Source organism: Polyodon spathula, chromosome 3 (assembly GCF_017654505.1).
Source record: "Polyodon spathula isolate WHYD16114869_AA chromosome 3, ASM1765450v1, whole genome shotgun sequence".
Classification (NCBI taxonomy): Eukaryota; Metazoa; Chordata; class Actinopteri; order Acipenseriformes; family Polyodontidae; genus Polyodon; species Polyodon spathula.
In genome coordinates, this window is record NC_054536.1 from 43,781 (window position 1) to 60,699 (window position 16,919).

A 16,919-nucleotide genomic window follows, 5' to 3' on the forward strand; every position below is an offset into this window, starting at 1 on the left:
GCGCTTCTATGGAGCATTAAACAAGAATTTTGTGTGACAGGTGTGACAGTGCGGCTGATCAAAGACTGGATAATTGATTCTCTAGTGTCTAAAAAATAATGCTGCGTTCAGTGCTAATTCTACGTTTAGCGTGTAATCCTTATTCCCTGCACCCCCCCGTATCACCACGGCTCAATCTGGTACACGATACATTCAGCATAACAACTCAGCTGGCAACTGGAACTCAATATTATTAATTGTGCAATACTTTGCACTGTGTGTGTGGATAATTAAAGCACACAGGTCATAAGTTAAAAGTAATTTATTCTTCAAAAGCTGAAAAAACAACAGTTTCTTTTCGTTCTTCTATCACTGGAGCACTTGTGGAACTACTAAAGAAAAACTTTTTGCTATTGCATACTTCTGTGCGGAGTGCTTCCTCCATATACACAGACTGCACGGGATACCTTAAAAATAATAATACGATTAATTAAGCAGTACATCAAACTGTAATGCGACGTCATTTCCATCCAATACAAACTATTCATACAAACACATTTCAGAGAGCTCTACCCTCAATATCAGGGTTTAGGGCTCTATATTATAAATACATTTCACAGGGCTGTATCTTATAAATATAATGGTCTACCACTATATATTATAAAGACATTTCAAAGGGCTGTATCACATCATAACCCAGACCTCTCTATGCTTTACAATGTTTCCCTATGCTTTACCAGACCTCTATGTGCTTTACAATGCTTCCCTATGCTTTACCGTACCTCTCTGTGCTTTACAAAGCTTCCCATGTGCTTTACCAGACCTCTCTGTGTTTCACAATGTTTCCCTATGCTTTACCATACCTCTGTGTGCTTTACAATGCTTGCCTATGCATTACCAGACCTCTCTGTGTTTCACAATGTTTCCCTATGCTTTACCACACCTCTGTGTGCTTTACAATGCTTACCTATGCATTACCAGACCTCTCTGTGTTTCACAATGTTTCCCTATGCTTTACCACACCTCTGTGTGCTTTACAATGCTTGCCTATGCATTACCAGACCTCTCTGTGTTTCACAATGTTTCCCTATGCTTTACCACACCTCTCTATGGTTTCACAATGCTTCCCTATGCCTTAGCTATCACTGCGTTGTATTACACTGAGCTTTTACTGCAGGGGAAACAGGAGCGATACACAGTTATTAACACTGTAGTGTAACTACGATGTGTTTAAGAAATCTTTTTATAACTGCCAGACCGTGACTCAACATGAAACTGGGTTCACAGGAAGCGAGGAAAAGACATTGGAAAGGTCTACTCGGTACCTTTCTTTTGATATATTGGGTTTTAATTTGTGATTTATGGTTATTGAACTACAAACGTAATTTATAGTCATTCCTTGTAGGCAGCATAGGGTTAAGCCACACAGCTCTTGATATAATATACAAAGATTTCCATAGGTATTTATAACTCACAGAGCTAGTCAAAAGCCTACTTGTGATAGCTCTTTCATATATATATATATATATATATATATATATATATATATATATATATATATATATATATCTCAAGCAGGCTGTGAATGCGGCAGGAGGCTGAAAATTGCTACAGAATAACTGTAATACATGCAGATAATCACTGCAGAAGTACAAGTTTGTGGACCTTTTGCTTCCGATGCTGTACCTATCCTTAGGTGGCACATTTCACTGTATTGTGCTATACTTGAAAATGTCACTTTTTAGTGTTTTTTCAGCCATGCAACCACGTAGAAGCTCTATTTGAAGGGCTGTGTTTTTTTTTTTAATGTTTGCTTTATTTTATATGTTTGTGTTTTGTATGCTGGTGGCACCTGGTGTTTTTCTTCCCCCTGTGAGGAGCTGTATGAAGATGTGTTCAAATGTTCTCTATTGATAAAGTAACTGCTTTCTGCTTTCATTGTGACGTTGGTGTTGGAGAACTTCACCATGTGGAACAGCATTGTGTGTGTGTGTGTGTATATATATATTATATATATATATATATATATATATATATATATATATATATATATATATATATATATATATATATATAGTGTTTAGTTTTGCTCATGCTAGATTTGTGTGGAGATTTTGTTACATGTTATGCTGTTAGATTTGAGTGGAGATTTAGTTCAGGTGTGTTTTATTGAAAGGTGGTGCTGCTCTTGTAGCTGTGCTGTTATATTTGTGGCTCATAGCTGTGCAGAGTGTGTGTTCATACCTGTACCAACCAGTGTGAGTGTGAGTGTTGCATGCTGTGTGTGTGTCTCTGGCAGCACCCTAGGGTTTGTCACTCAATGCAGTGAATGCAGAGCGAGCTTGTGGATGTGCAGAGTGTCTTCTGATGCCTGTTTGTTCTCTTGCAGGGTTGGAGATGTGAATCCCTTTCTGTGTGCTTTTCTCAAGCAAGACTTGAAGAATGAAGAGTTAAGTGTGTTTGACGTTGCTTCCTTCTGTGGTAATGCAGATGAAATGTAACTGTAGCTACATTTGAAAGTGCAGTTTAATTGATTCATGGAAGTGTAATGTTAAATGTAGTGGGAATGCAGGATTTGTATTCAATTTGAAATAAGAATGTTTATGCATGTATTGAAATGTACAATATTTTATGTTGAAGCAGTTTTATGAAGTTACAAAGACATGCATGTAATGTTATAACATTCAAGTAGCTAAGTAACATTCATGCATATTAAACCCTCAACACAGCAAGTTGTGTTTGTAAGACATTTTATTTCAAAGCGAGTTGTTGACTTTTTGAAGCAGAGTAGCTTGAAGGGAAGCATAGTTGTGTTTTAAAGGTAGTAAAGTTGAGTTAGGAGTTGTCAGTTTGTCAGTGTATTGAGCAGTGCTTGTTCCCTGTCTGTCTGTGCTGGTGGCTCCTGTTTGCACACTGGCACTGAGGTAACTCCTCCTCCTTCTAGTCATGCCTTTTAGATTCCATTTAGAGATTTGACTGACATTTTTCCATAACTCTGCAGATGCTGATGACTTTCAGAGTGCTGCTGATTTAATGTGGGCTGCTGTGGTCATCCTGTCCCCTGGTCAGTTGTCCAACTCGCTGCTGTGGTCATCCTGTTCCCTGGTCAGTTGTCCAGCTCGCTGCTGTGGTCATCTCGTCCCCTGGTCAGTTGTCCAGCTCGCTGCTGTGGTCATCCTGTCCCCTGGTCAGTTGTTCAGCTCGCTGCTGTGGTCATCTCGTCCCCTGGTCAGCTGTCCAGCTCGCTGCTGTGGTCATCCTGTCCCCTGATCAGCTGTCCAGCTCACTGCTGTGGTCATCCTGTCCCCTGGTCAGCTGTCCAGCTCACTGCTGTGGTCATCCTGTCCCCTGGTCAGCTGTTCAGCTCGCTGCTGTGGTCATCCTGTCCCCTGGTCAGCTGTGGTCATCCTGTCCCTGGTCAGCTGTCCAGCTCGCTGCTGTGGTCATTGTGTTCCCTGCTGCAGAAGTTTGCTTGGGGCTGGGACAATGTTCTCAACAGACTGGTGTTTTTTGCCATTTATTAAACTTTGAAGAGGACCTGCAAGTTTGTCTTGCAGTCTTTACTGCAGTGATGTTGGACTTTATTTATTTGAGAATCTGTGTTGGATAATGTGCTTTTTGACTGTGAAGTTGCTTTTAAAAAACAAGAAAAGAAAATGTACATGATCACTAACTCACTGTTTGACAAATATAAAAATAGAAAGAAAATTAGTTTTATTACAAACAACAGTTCTATTAAATGGCCACACGATGGCAGCATTGGATATGGAATGGCGAGAGCTACGTTCTACTCGTCCTCATAAAGTTCACTGCCTGCTCTGCCCGTTGTTACCCGACAGAGCCGCGCTGAATTAATGAGTTCACCCAGGGTGCGTCTCAGTGTGAAACAGCTGGACCTCATTAAATATGTTGATTTGTGGAAGAAGGAAACACCTGATAAAGCCTAATGAAGAGGCGAAACGTTGTGCACACCTAGTAGAATAAGAAATTGAAGAAACCAAGAGACCAAGGCAAGAGATCCAACAGGACAGGATTCTCAACCATCTCATGGCTACCTGATGTAACTTAAAAAAGGATGGCTGGTGAGTAAGTAGATTCAAGAAAATGCACAGAGTCCTTTTCTTCAATCAGTTGTTAGGTTTATTGAAATATGAAGGGAGTCTGGTCCCAGGTACAGGACAAACAGAATACTCATCATTACAATGTTTGCATGACATTAAATACCCTTCTGTATAGATGATCCACCTCCTCTTTCTCTGACATTTAACCAATTGCAAAGGTACAACACATTATTCTGTTACCATATATTTAATTTATTGTATGTGTGTGTCTGTGTGTGTAGTCTTGTGTGACGACCTCTGAACTCAGCGCATTCTTCAGACCCTGGTGGTGTCCCAAAAGGCCCATACATCTAGTTTTTGTCATCTTCCTTGTTCATATCTCTCCGTTTTGCTTGAGACCCTTTGAGTCTTATCTCTTATTCTTCCTGAGAACCTTTGGGTCCAACACCAGTCCCTGGGAGCCTTTTAGCCCCTTTATGCTTTGCATTCCAAAAGTCTTAGAGCCTGGCCCCCCTTCTGGTCCACAGCATTGTTATCTTGTTAGCTTGCAGTTAATGCTGGGCAAGAAGCTTGTAGACACAAGGTCTCTATCAATTGTTAGCAGTACATGCAATTTGAACCAAACAGTCTGCTATCTGCAATATTAGTCTCTTTTCAGAAAAGAACATCAGTATAGCTCTGCCAGTCCACATGCATAGCAAACTGCAAATCAATTCTCGATCCATGTTTTCCAACATACCCTACTTTTAGACTATAAGATGGAGGGGGGTGACCCGCTACAACCAAGTTGCTCACGTGATCCCGAGCTCTCAGATGTCCTCTTCGCTGGTTCTGAGTAGTCACATCAAGTAATGTGTTTGTATAATATATTATAGTGAAGCATGTTCCTCTCATTCTAAGTCTCTTCATTATGTGTAGGTATCTACCTTGCTTTCGCTGTTTCTATAGGTAAGTGTGCTATAAGCAAAAACAAAACAAAGATAAGTAAAAATAATACACAAAATGAAAAATAAACATAGATACAGTAAATACAGTTAATATCACTGTACACAGGTGTTATTTCTTATTCATGGTGGCTCCCAGTAAGTTTACAGTTTCCCATCTGTCAATGGTCCTTTCTAACTGTCGCTGTTGTTTTTTCCACCAAAAACACTGAATGCTATTCAACAGGATCAATACTATTACTAATAACAGTACTATTAAAACAATATAATCCCAAATCCCTGCCCTAACCATCCATATCGTTTCGATACAGTGGCTTTTAATTGTGCCAAATCAACTTGGACCTTAGCTTTGAGCAGCTTCTCTTCCGCTCTTTGTAGGGCTATTTTAACCAATTTGTGCATCTGAGAAAAAATGACCGAATATGAATATAGATATGTGTCATCCTACCAAGCTGTAATTTGGAACTCCTCTGCTTCAGGTTCAGGTATATGTATATCTCCAATCTGAACTGCATGTGTTGGAGTAAAACAAAATCCTAGAGAATTCTGACAAGTTAAATCTCCATACTTAAAATTGGTATGGTTACTCAACACACACCATTGATATTTCCCAACTTGCACTGCTTTTTTCCACCCCTCTAGTGGATGTACCTCTAATTCAGTGCTTATATTTCTATTGATTCCGGGGATTGCAGGACACCAGCAAACTACATGACTATTTGTTTCATAACAGTTAGATTCGTGAAATTATACATTACATATGATAATACTATATTCACATTATCCAAAACAGTTTTTCGTTATGGTCCAAGAATGATACCTTCCCGAGGTAGGGGGTGCAAAGGGGGGCATACTTTGGGTTTGTCCTCCTTGCATGATGTTAATGTTATATTTTTGAGTGATTTGTATGAACAGTTATGACTATGAACTGAAATATTACTAATTTTATTTGGATATTGATACTGATATATTATGTCAACATCCTGCATGTCTGATTTTTTAAAATACCTTTTTTGGTGTCCAGCCATTAATTGTCCATCTTCCCAACTATTTGGGTTTTCCCATTCTTGTGGAGGATCACATATAATAGATTCATACTGTCCCTCGTGGTTCTTAGACCACAGAAACCTTTGGGCATCATTATCAGACCAGGTTTTACTTTATATCTGCAAACCCTATCACGTGGTGCATCAACAGCTACAAAAGAAACTTTAAATTCCCAGACACCTCCCTTTGAATCATCATAGTTCGTAATCGAGTAGGTGCATTTCTCTGGGTTTGTCGTGACTTTTGTTTATGTCCATTCCTCATTATTATACTGGCATAATGAAATATTTCCAAATCTGTCCCCTGGACATTGTAGTATTATGTCCCCTCCTTTTTGGACATATCTGGGCTCTGGCACTTGATTATTACCAGATATGTTCCATACCTTATCACGACCAAACATTTTGCCATCCTTTTTCCATGCCTGGAGCCCCAGGCTATCTTGAAATTGTAACTGCACATACTGTCCTTTCTTTATACACTGTGTCTCTATCACCAATGTCGTTGGTGGGTCCCATCGTGCTTCAGCCAGCAGGGTGAATATGCCAATCAAGGTTGTTAGTTGGTATTTCATAATTCACCTGTGGGGACACAAAAGACCAGGTTTAGTGTATATTCTTATGCAGTTTGTGTAGGCTCAATGACCTTTTTCTGATATGGCTTACACTGGTCATCATGGAACCAAAAGTATTGTATTGGTCTGCCACGTTTCTGTATTGCCAATTTCAGGTTGGTTTCATCCAACTTGTCCATAACCTGATATGGACCTTCCCAATTAGCCTCCCAGGCCCTGCCTTTTAAAAAGTTTTTTAGCATGACCTGGTCTCCAATTTGAAAGGAGACCCTATATGGGGGTTGAGAGGACTGAACTATGCATTGATGTGCTGCCCCCATCCGATTACCAGCATCCAAAAGTTTGTTTTGGAGAGCTAATTGTACCTGTTAAAGGAATTGGTCATTAGTAACCTTGCTCGTAATAGGGGTTGGGACCCCTGTGGGGTGTGCCACCCGCATTGTCCTTCCTGTCATTAGCTCAAATGCCGCGTGTGTTTTTCTGATAACAAACAAGCTGAAACTCTGAGCAGCTGATTCAAATTCAGCGCAAAGCTGAGACACGGGCGAGGGGAGGAGCCTACAGCACAGCAGAAGTTGCAGTTAAATAGGCAGCCTTCCCAGCGACAGCGAGTGGAAGCGACATGTGCGAGTGGGAGAAGTACAGGCATGGAAAAGTACAGAGCAGTTTCGAAGCAGTTTGAAAGCAGGTTGTTCTGCAGAACAAACTACATAGGCAGGCAAAAAAAAAAAAAAAAAAAAAAACCATGATCACTTTCAAGCCAGTAATCTGTGACACCTGCTTGATGTGGGAAATCCGAGAAAACCCAGCGGAGCTAAACCAAGTGTGCTTAAAGTGCCGCGCGATCCAGGATTTGCATAAACTAGTAAGCATGCTAGAAATGGAGCTGGAAGAAGTGAGACAGCAACAGGATCTTGAGGAACTGGCACACCCACAATTCATGGAAGTCTGCATCACCCCTAACAGACTGAAAGCCACCAGGGAGATAGAAGGTCAGAACAGCTGGGTTCAGGTAGGCAGAAGCAGGGAAAAAAAGAAACTTCGTCAAACACAACCACCAGAAATCAAAACAACCAACAGATTTGAGTCACTTCAGAATTTTGATGAGCAGAACCAACAACAAGAGAATGAAAGGAACAACATTCTTGAGGATCCCAGTGGTGTCAGACAACAACATTACTGGGGAGTTGATTCCAGACCCTCACATCTCTGAGAAAACAGTGTCTCCTATTCGCTGTTTGAATGCCCCTTTTACTACTCCATTTGTGACTGCCTTCCTTGGAGCCTCGGTCAAGCACATCACTGAGAACGTGGACAGGCTCCTAGAACGAACACTGAGACGACCCGGTAGTAGTCGTCCACATGGTACAAACAACATTGGAAGAGACAGACCAAAATCCCTGCAAAACAAATTCAGAGAGCTAGGAAGGAAATTAAAAGAGAAAACCAAAACTGTGGTATTTTCTGGTATACTACTGGGCACCTTGCAAAGGACCATATGGACAGCTGGAAATAATTAATCAAAAGCGATGGCTGAAGACGTGGTGCACACGGGAAGGCTTCACCTATCTTGATCATTGGACCACATTCTACAACGAGGACTATCTGTATAGACGGGATGGACTGCACTTAAATAACAAGGGAACCAGTCTACTTGGAGAAAAGATCCTCGAGCAGGTTCAGAAGCATTTAAACTAGAAAGGAATTTCTGAGAAATCAACAAAAAAACAGAAGGGAGACCGCATCAAAACAAGAACAACAACTCAGGTAAGACAACCATTAAATGTATTTATCTAAATGCTAGAAGTATCAGAAACAAAATTCCTGAACTTGAAGCTACTGCACTAACACTTAACTATGATGTGATAGGTGTTACAGAAATGTGGTTGTCTGAGAGTGATGGGGACGAATATAATATTTGTGAATATACACTGTATAGGAAAGACAGGCAGGACAGAAGAGGAGGAGGGGTAGCGCTATACATAAGAAACAGTCTTGAAGCCCAGGTTTGTTAAACCTGGACAAAGAAAATAAAACCGAATCAATATGGGTCAGAATAACGGACAAAAATTCAAAAGGGTAATAATAGGAGCATGCTATAGACCGCCAGATTCAGACGGTGAGCACAATAATCTGTTATACAATGACATTAGAAATGTGTGTAGCAAAGGAGAAGCCATACTAATGGGGGATTTCAACTTCCCCCAAATAAAATGGGAAAACCGGGACTGGGTAGCGCGAAGGATGAAATAGAAATGGTGGAAATGACAAATGACTGCTTCCTAACACAATTTGCAAGGCACCCACTAGAGGGGAGGCATGCCTTGATTTAGTCTTTTCAAATAACGAATCAAGAATAACTAAAACAGAGGTCAGAGAACCACTGGCAAACTCAGACCACAACACTGTCTCATTTGAAGTGTTTTTTACCCCCAAAAGTAATGACTAAAGCTAAGGTTTACAATTTTAGAAAAGCAAACTATGAAGGTATGAAACAGAGACTAACAGAAGTAGATTGGAGTAAAATAGAGAAAACACCCACAGAAGAAGGATGGTTGTTCTTCAAAAATGTAGTACTAGAGGCACAAAACAATTACATCCCTAAAGTAGACAAATCTAAATGTAAAACTAAATTGCCAAAATGGTTTAATAGATCAATTAAAAAAAATATTCAGCAAAAAAAGGCACTTTACAGAGCATTAAAAAAGGACCAAAAAGAAAGTACGCAGAAAGAGTACACAGAACTGCAAACGCAAGGGAAAAAGGAAGTTAGAAAGGCCAAGAGAGAAATAGAAATAAACATTGCTAAGGGAGCTAAAACCAATTCCAAAATGTTTTTCCAATATTAAACTGCAAGAGAACATTCAAAGAGGAGATTAAATGTTTAAGAGATACAAATGGCAAAATCGTAGATGAAAAAAAAAAATAGCAAATATTTGTTATTTTGATTACTTTTCACAAGTTTTGCCAAAGGAAGATACTGACAACATGCCCCTCATGTCATCCATGTTCTCTTCCAGTTTTAAATAACTTTAGCATAACTGAGGCAGAAGTGTTAAAGGGACTAGGAGCTCTTAAAATAAACAAATCCCCTGGGCTGGATGAGATCCTCCCTTTAGTACTCAAAGAAATGAAAGAAGCATTTACAAACCGCTAACCAAGATCATGCAGCAGTCTCTTGACACCTTTTGGTACCGACAGACTGGAAAATTGCAAACGTAATACCGATCCAATAAAAGGGAAACAAAACTGAACCAGGTAACTACAGACCATTAAGCCTGACTTCTATTATATGCAAACTTATGGAAACTATAATTGTTTCCAAAATGGAAAGTACCTATATGGTAACAGGGTCCTGGGAGACAGTCACCATCCTTTTTAGGAAAGGGAGATTTTCTCTAACTAACTCCAATCTACTTTTTTTAGAGGATGCAACATGCATAATTCATAGTTTGCAAAGCATATGACATGGTTTATTTAGCTTTCCAGAAAGCTTTTGACAAAGTCCCGCAAAAAAGATTAATTCTCAAACTGAACGCAGTCTGGGATTCAAGGGTTCTCATGTACATGGATTAGGGAGTGGTTAACATGTAGAAAACAGAAAGTACTGATTAGAGGATGCCTCCTCAGAATGGAGTGTGGTAACCAGCGGTGTACCACAGCAGTCAGTGTCAGGTCCTCTGCTATTCCTATTTCATCCTTAATGCTTTAGATTCTGGTATAGTAAGCAATTTTGTTAAATTTGAGACGACACAAAAGTATGGAGTGGCAAACTTTGCTGCAGCAGCAAAGGTCATATAACAATTATCTAGCTCAGATTCAGAATCTGGGGTCATACACATGCTCAAATTACATTTAATAGAATTTTTGTAAGGTATTCTGACGCATATTGATAAAAATGTACATTATAAATATCATATGGGAGACCTGAAATTCAAGAAGGAATCTATGAAAAAGACCTAGGAGTTTTTGTTACTCAGAAATGTCTTCATCTAGACAATGTGGGGAAGCTATAAAAAAGGCTAACAAGATCTTTCGGATACATTGTGAAAAGTGTTGAATTTAAATCAAGGGAAGTAATGTTAAAACTGTACAATGCATTAGTAAGACCTCATCTTGAATATTGTGTTCAGTTCTGGTCACCTCGCTAGAATTTTGATATTGCTGCTCTAGAATAAGTGCAAAGAAGAGCGACCAGAATTATTCCGTTCTTAAAAGGCATGTCATATCCAGACAGGCTAAAAGAATTGAATCTGTTCAGTCTTGAACAAAGAAGACTACCTTGACCTAGTTTCAAGCTTTCAAAATTCTAAAAGGTATTCTTTGTCTCCAAGTAGACTTTTTCAGCCTGAAAAAAGAAACAAGGACCAGTCACAAATGGAGATTAGACAAATAGTCATTCAGAACAGAAAGTGGTCACTTTTTTACACAGAAATTGTGAGGTCTGGAAGCAACTTCCCAGTAATGTTGTTGAAGCTGACACCCTGGGATCCTTCAGCCAAGCTGCTTGATGATTATTTTGCTGATCAATATGGTACTTGCAACCAAACGAGCAAGATACCAGAAAATGGCCTCCTTCGTTTGTTCTCTTTTAATTTCCTTATGTTCTCTATTTGTTTTGCAGGGATTTTGGTCTGTCTCTTCCAATGTTGTTTGTACCGATTACCATTAGCACTCCGGGCAAAGCTGCAACCCAGTCAGGTGTAGATCTACCTAGATCAGTAGTTGCTTTTAATGCAGCCTTCTTGAGACCATCTTTCAATGTGCGATTCATCCGTTCAACCATACCACTAGCCTCCGGGTGGTAAGGAATGTGGAAGTGTTGTTCTACACCTAACATTTTACATAGGCAGGCCATTACCTCGGACGTAAATGCGGTTCCATGATCACTTTCCAGTCTCTTAGGGAAGCCCCATCTAGTGAAGACCTGTTCCCATAGAATCCTGGCTGTCGTAAGAGCATCTGGTCGTTGTGCAGGAAATGCCTCCACCCAGCTTGTAAACATGTGAACTACCACTAGGATATATCTATATCATCCTTTGGCTGTAGGTAATGGTCCTGTGTGATCAATTTGAATAGATTCCCAGTGCCATTTCCTCAATCTTGTTGCTGCCCATCATTCCAATGTGAGGTACCCATTGGGATCTTGCGGCGTGCGGGAGCTGGATTCATTTGTGCGCATATTAAGCACAGCGCAAGGTGATGCTCTATATCTGCTTTCATGTCTGGCCACCAGTAGCATCCCTGTAAGAGGTCTAACAGTTTTGTGATGCTGCATGACCACTCACTCGATGCATGTAGATGACTAGATCCTTGCGTAAACAGTGAGGTGTCACCCAGGCAAGCTTGGGTGTGGTATGATACAATGTTCCTTCGAATACCAACAATGTGTCCTTGTATTTATGGTAAGGCTGCGGAAGTGTCTGCTGTGCAGTAATGGCGTCCATGACCTCAACCAGTTTAGAATCGAGTGCCTGTGCCTTTTTCAAATCTAACATGGTAGGTGTGGCCGTGGTGACAGGTGATACATGAACAGGATCAGTTGAGGAATCCCATGGGATCCCATCAATGGCTGCCTTCATGGCTAGCATGTCTACAGTATTATTTGCATCTTCCTGTACCGTGCTGCCTTCTGGTTGATGTGATTTGACTTTACAAATGGCTAGTGTGCCTGGTGTACGCTCATAGGCCAGATCCCAGATCTGCAGGAGCTGTGCGTAATGTGTTAGTGGTTTACCGTCGGCTGTACAAAAACTCCGTTTCTGCCACACCGGCAAGTACTCTGTAAGGGAATTGCAAACAAATGTGCTATCTGAATAGATAGTAAGCCTCCCTGTGAACTCCCTTAGTGCTGCTAGTACAGCTATCACTGCTGCTTTTTGTGCAGAGTCTGTGGGTTTACACTTTAACAGTACCTCCTTTCCAATAGCTGGAGCCCAACATGCTGCACCTGTGTGATACAGGCCATTGTCGTAAAAGCAAGAGCCATCGACATATACAGACAGAGAGTCAGCAAGCGGGACTGTCGCAAAAGGACCAGCCTTAGCCTCCAACTGTCGTGTCGTACATTCATGAGCCTCCCCTTCATAGGTGAGCATGTTAGCAAGTGTGTAGGATGCAGAGTGTTTAACTGTGATGTTTTTAGATGCAAGTTCAGTAACCCATCTGCCCCATTGTTGGGCTGACACTCCCTTCACCTGCCCTCTAATGAGCAGAGTGACTGGGGTGTGTGGTGTATGTACTATTATTTTCCCAAACTGACAAATGTATTCAGTGTTCATCACAATCCAATGTTCTGCCAAAATTTGTTTTGTACATTGATCATACGATCTTTCTACTGATGTAAGCTTACGTGAGAAATACCCCACAGGTATACACTTACCATGCACTTCCTGCATGAGTACTGCTGACAAACTAGTGTCTGACGCGGCTGCCTCAATGATGAAGGGAAGTGTGGTATCTGGACTACGCAGAGCTGGGGCCTGTCTTAGTGACGTCTTGAGTGTCATGAAAGCGTTCTGTGATGCATTGTTCCAGGTAAGTGTGTCTTCCTTACCTGGGTTTCCCTTCATATGTTCATATAGAGGTGCAGCTTTCTCACTGTAGCCCTCTATAAAGTCCCTACAGAAGCCTATTATACCTAAAACTGATTGTAAGGCTGTAACTGCGTGTGGGCGGGGCAGATTTTGAATCAACTTAATCTTTTCTAGGTCAGGTATACGTCCTCCAGCTTCCACCTGTACTCTTAAGAAACAAACAGATGATTTCATTAATGCAGCCTTTTTCAGGTTCAGCTTCATGCCGGCCTCCTCCAATAAAGTGAGAACCTCATCAACTAGCCCGTAATGCTCCTCCCTGGTATCAGTTTGTAGAAGTATGTTGTCCACATACTGGATGATGTTATCTGTTTGAGAACAACTTTGCAAAACGTTAGCCATGCATTGATGAAACAGCGTAGGACTATTACTATACCCATGTGGTAACACAGCCCAGGCAAATTGCCTGTCCTTAAAGGTAAAAGCAAACTTGTACTGACTATCTGGGTGTACTCTAATTCCCCCAAATCCATTCGAGACATCTAGTGTAGAGTACACTGTTGCTGTTCCTTTCAATTGTGACATCATGTCTGGTGTGGTTGATAACAATGCTGTAGCACTGGGGGTGTTTTTGTTAAGCTGCCTGTAATCAATAGTTAGACGCCATGAACCATCCAGTTTCTTTACAGGCCATACAGGTGAGTTTACAGTAGAGACACACTCACATATTACTTTCTGTCTTAACAATGAGTCAATTGTCTGACTAACTGCAGCTTCTGCTTCCTTTGGATAGGGATATTGTTTCTGTGGAGGGGGATCAATGCTATTCACAGCTACTACCATACCTTTAACATTACCACAATCATGCTTGTGCTGTGCACACACTTTAATGTGATGCAACAGAATCTCAGCCAGCTGGCTGTCACTAGTATGTAGTAACTTCACAACATCATAATCTTCTGTACCCTTCACAGTAAACACTGAATGCCTGGGGATCTCTTGCCCCTTGCCAAATCAAACGATTAGAAAGATCAATAATCAATCGAGCGTGGGCGATCCCGTCAGCACCCAAAATACAACCTTCATGTGTACTGACCATACATAATGGTAAATCAAATTTAATAGTACCCAATTGCAATGTAATTGGAGTGGATATTCTGGCTTTGGTTACACCTCCTCCTACTCCTACAAGCTGAATAGACCTCCCACTGGATGGTAGGTCTGTGTGGTAAGTGACAGAGCAAGCAGCCCCTGTGTCTATCAGAAATGTATCTTGATGGCCTCCAGCCAAATCTTTCACACATGGGCGGCCCTCCTTGTCAGCAGTAATATCATTCACTGCTGCAATAGAGGCCTGACCCTTTCATAGGGCAGATGAAGGTGGGGGTTCCTGTGGGCTGTGGGAAGGGTTATGTTGGCCATTGTTTCCTACCTGATTTGAGAAGGTCTGTAACAATTGTCTCAGTTCCTCATAAAAGAGTGTAGGTGCAGTAGGTAACCTCGAGCTATTTACAGCCCATTGCTTTTGTTGTGGACCCTGCCCCTCAGCACCTTCCCCTCTAGCCCAGCATTGATTCTTTGTATGTCCAGCGTGTTTGCAGTTTACGCACATTTTAGACATTTTACATTCCTTTGACACATGACCCTCCTTACCACAATTAAAACAGCCTGACTTAACACCACCCTCGTTGGTAACAATCATAGCGATTTCCTTTTTCTCTATTGGTGCTTTATCTGTTTCAGACTCATTCCAGTCTCTTAAACAATCATGTATGCCTTGCCCTGTACCTTGCAGAACAGGGTCTAGTGACAGTGCCTTGCTGTACTGTATCAATAGATGCTTGCATGTAGGAGAGACTAAGTCTTTGTTGATTACCAAGTGCCAAAACGTGACGTTATCATCTGTAAATGCAACTCTTGCTGCAGCTCTCTCTCTTTCTCTGGGTATTATACGTTTGCACAAAACTTCGAATGAAGTCAGTAGGATGTTGTCCCTTTTTGGGAACAGCGTCAAGAACCTTACTGAGATCTGGTGCATGACAATAATTAGCAGCCACACACATTAATCTAACTCTCTCATCATGTCCTGGATATTGTGGGTTAGCACCTGGTGGTGTAAATTCAGTTGGTGCAATCACTTCAACTGGTAATACTGAACTCAGGATTCTGCAACAATCCCTGTCAGTGAGATTAAATGTACGTTGTATACCATGCAGCTTTTCACACAAAGGTGTAGGATCTGCATTACCATCCCATTTGGGCAACTGTTCTTTCATCAAAGCCAATTCTGACAATGTCAAATCCCTATTGACCTGTTCATCAGCATAATCATATGTAGTTATTCCAGTTTGCTGGTCCAAGGTACCAGTTGTGCGTATCCTACGAGTCATTACAGGAGCTGTTTTGACATATTTGCCTGCAAAATATACTCTCCCTTTTGGTTCTGTTCTTTCAGTATTGCGCCTCCTTGATTTAACATTTTCTGCAATACTGGACATATAGTCCCCTCTAGCGCCTTCCTTTTGTTTCTGAACCTCCTCAGGTGCTATAGCAAAGTCCTCAAACTCATCTAAGTCCTCCACCTCTTCATCCTCTTCACTCTCATGTCTAGGATCCCAGTCCTCAGGACCATCGCTATCCTCACTATCTGTTTCTTGCTCATTATCAACCAATCCCAATGCTGCAATTCTGCACTGCAAAACCTTATTATTCTGTCGTTGTTCACGTTCTTTTTTACGTTCCTCCCTCAATTTTTGTACAATGTGTCTGTCTGTTTTCTCCAGACACATTCCATAATTCCTGATATGCAATCCGTGCATTTTTCAAACTTGATTCCAAATTACTTGTCTTTCTCTGACAATCTATCAATTGTTGTTTTTGGGTTGCGTTTTCCTTGCGCATCTCTAATTGTTGTGTGGCAGCCAATCGCCTTTCAACCATGGAAGCACTTGTAACTGATTCTAATCGCTTAATTTCCTCATGCAAACCTTCATTTTCAACAGATAATTTCTTACAATGTTCCCTTGTAAAATCATATCTTGTTTTCAATTCTTCAATAGTTTGCCTCATTGCTCTTATGCAATTAGCCTGTTTCACTTTCTTATGCTTTTCTTTTCCATTCTGAGACACACATTCCTGCCCTATAGTATTGACTGGTTCATTATTGTCTTTTGTATAGGGTCCCTCCTTGCCATGTTTAAAAACATAGTCTATACCCCAGATTCTCCAGTCATCCATTCGATGACCATCACGATTATTTTTGAACAAATTTGGAGTTGATCAGACTCCCAACAAAACACAAAACTAACAAAAGAACAACAACACTTTTTAGTTTTGTCCTGTTTTTACCAATGTTTTGTGTTTAAAGCTATGCTTAAGGAAGCATAACATTTTATTTTGGTTTATTGTACATTTAATTTACACTTTTGTATGTGCTATTGGGCTTAACTGGAACTTATTGTCTGATTGTTCCTTATTTGTACCACCCAATGTGAACAATTAAATAAGAGGCTTATCCTATTGCCCCCTTATCATGACTTATAAACCAAACAGTAAAAACAAAAACAAAACAGGTGTAACAAATCCTCTCAAAAACAAACATAAAACATAAATCCGAGTATGCCCGTACCTGTTGAGCAATACTAGTCTGTGTAATTAGTCCAATAGACTCTACTGGCACTTCATAGCACTACACGATTTACTCATGACTTTTTTTAGGAATCCAGAGGTCCTCTTTCATATATAAAGTCAATACACTTTTAGTTAAGCAGTCTTAACT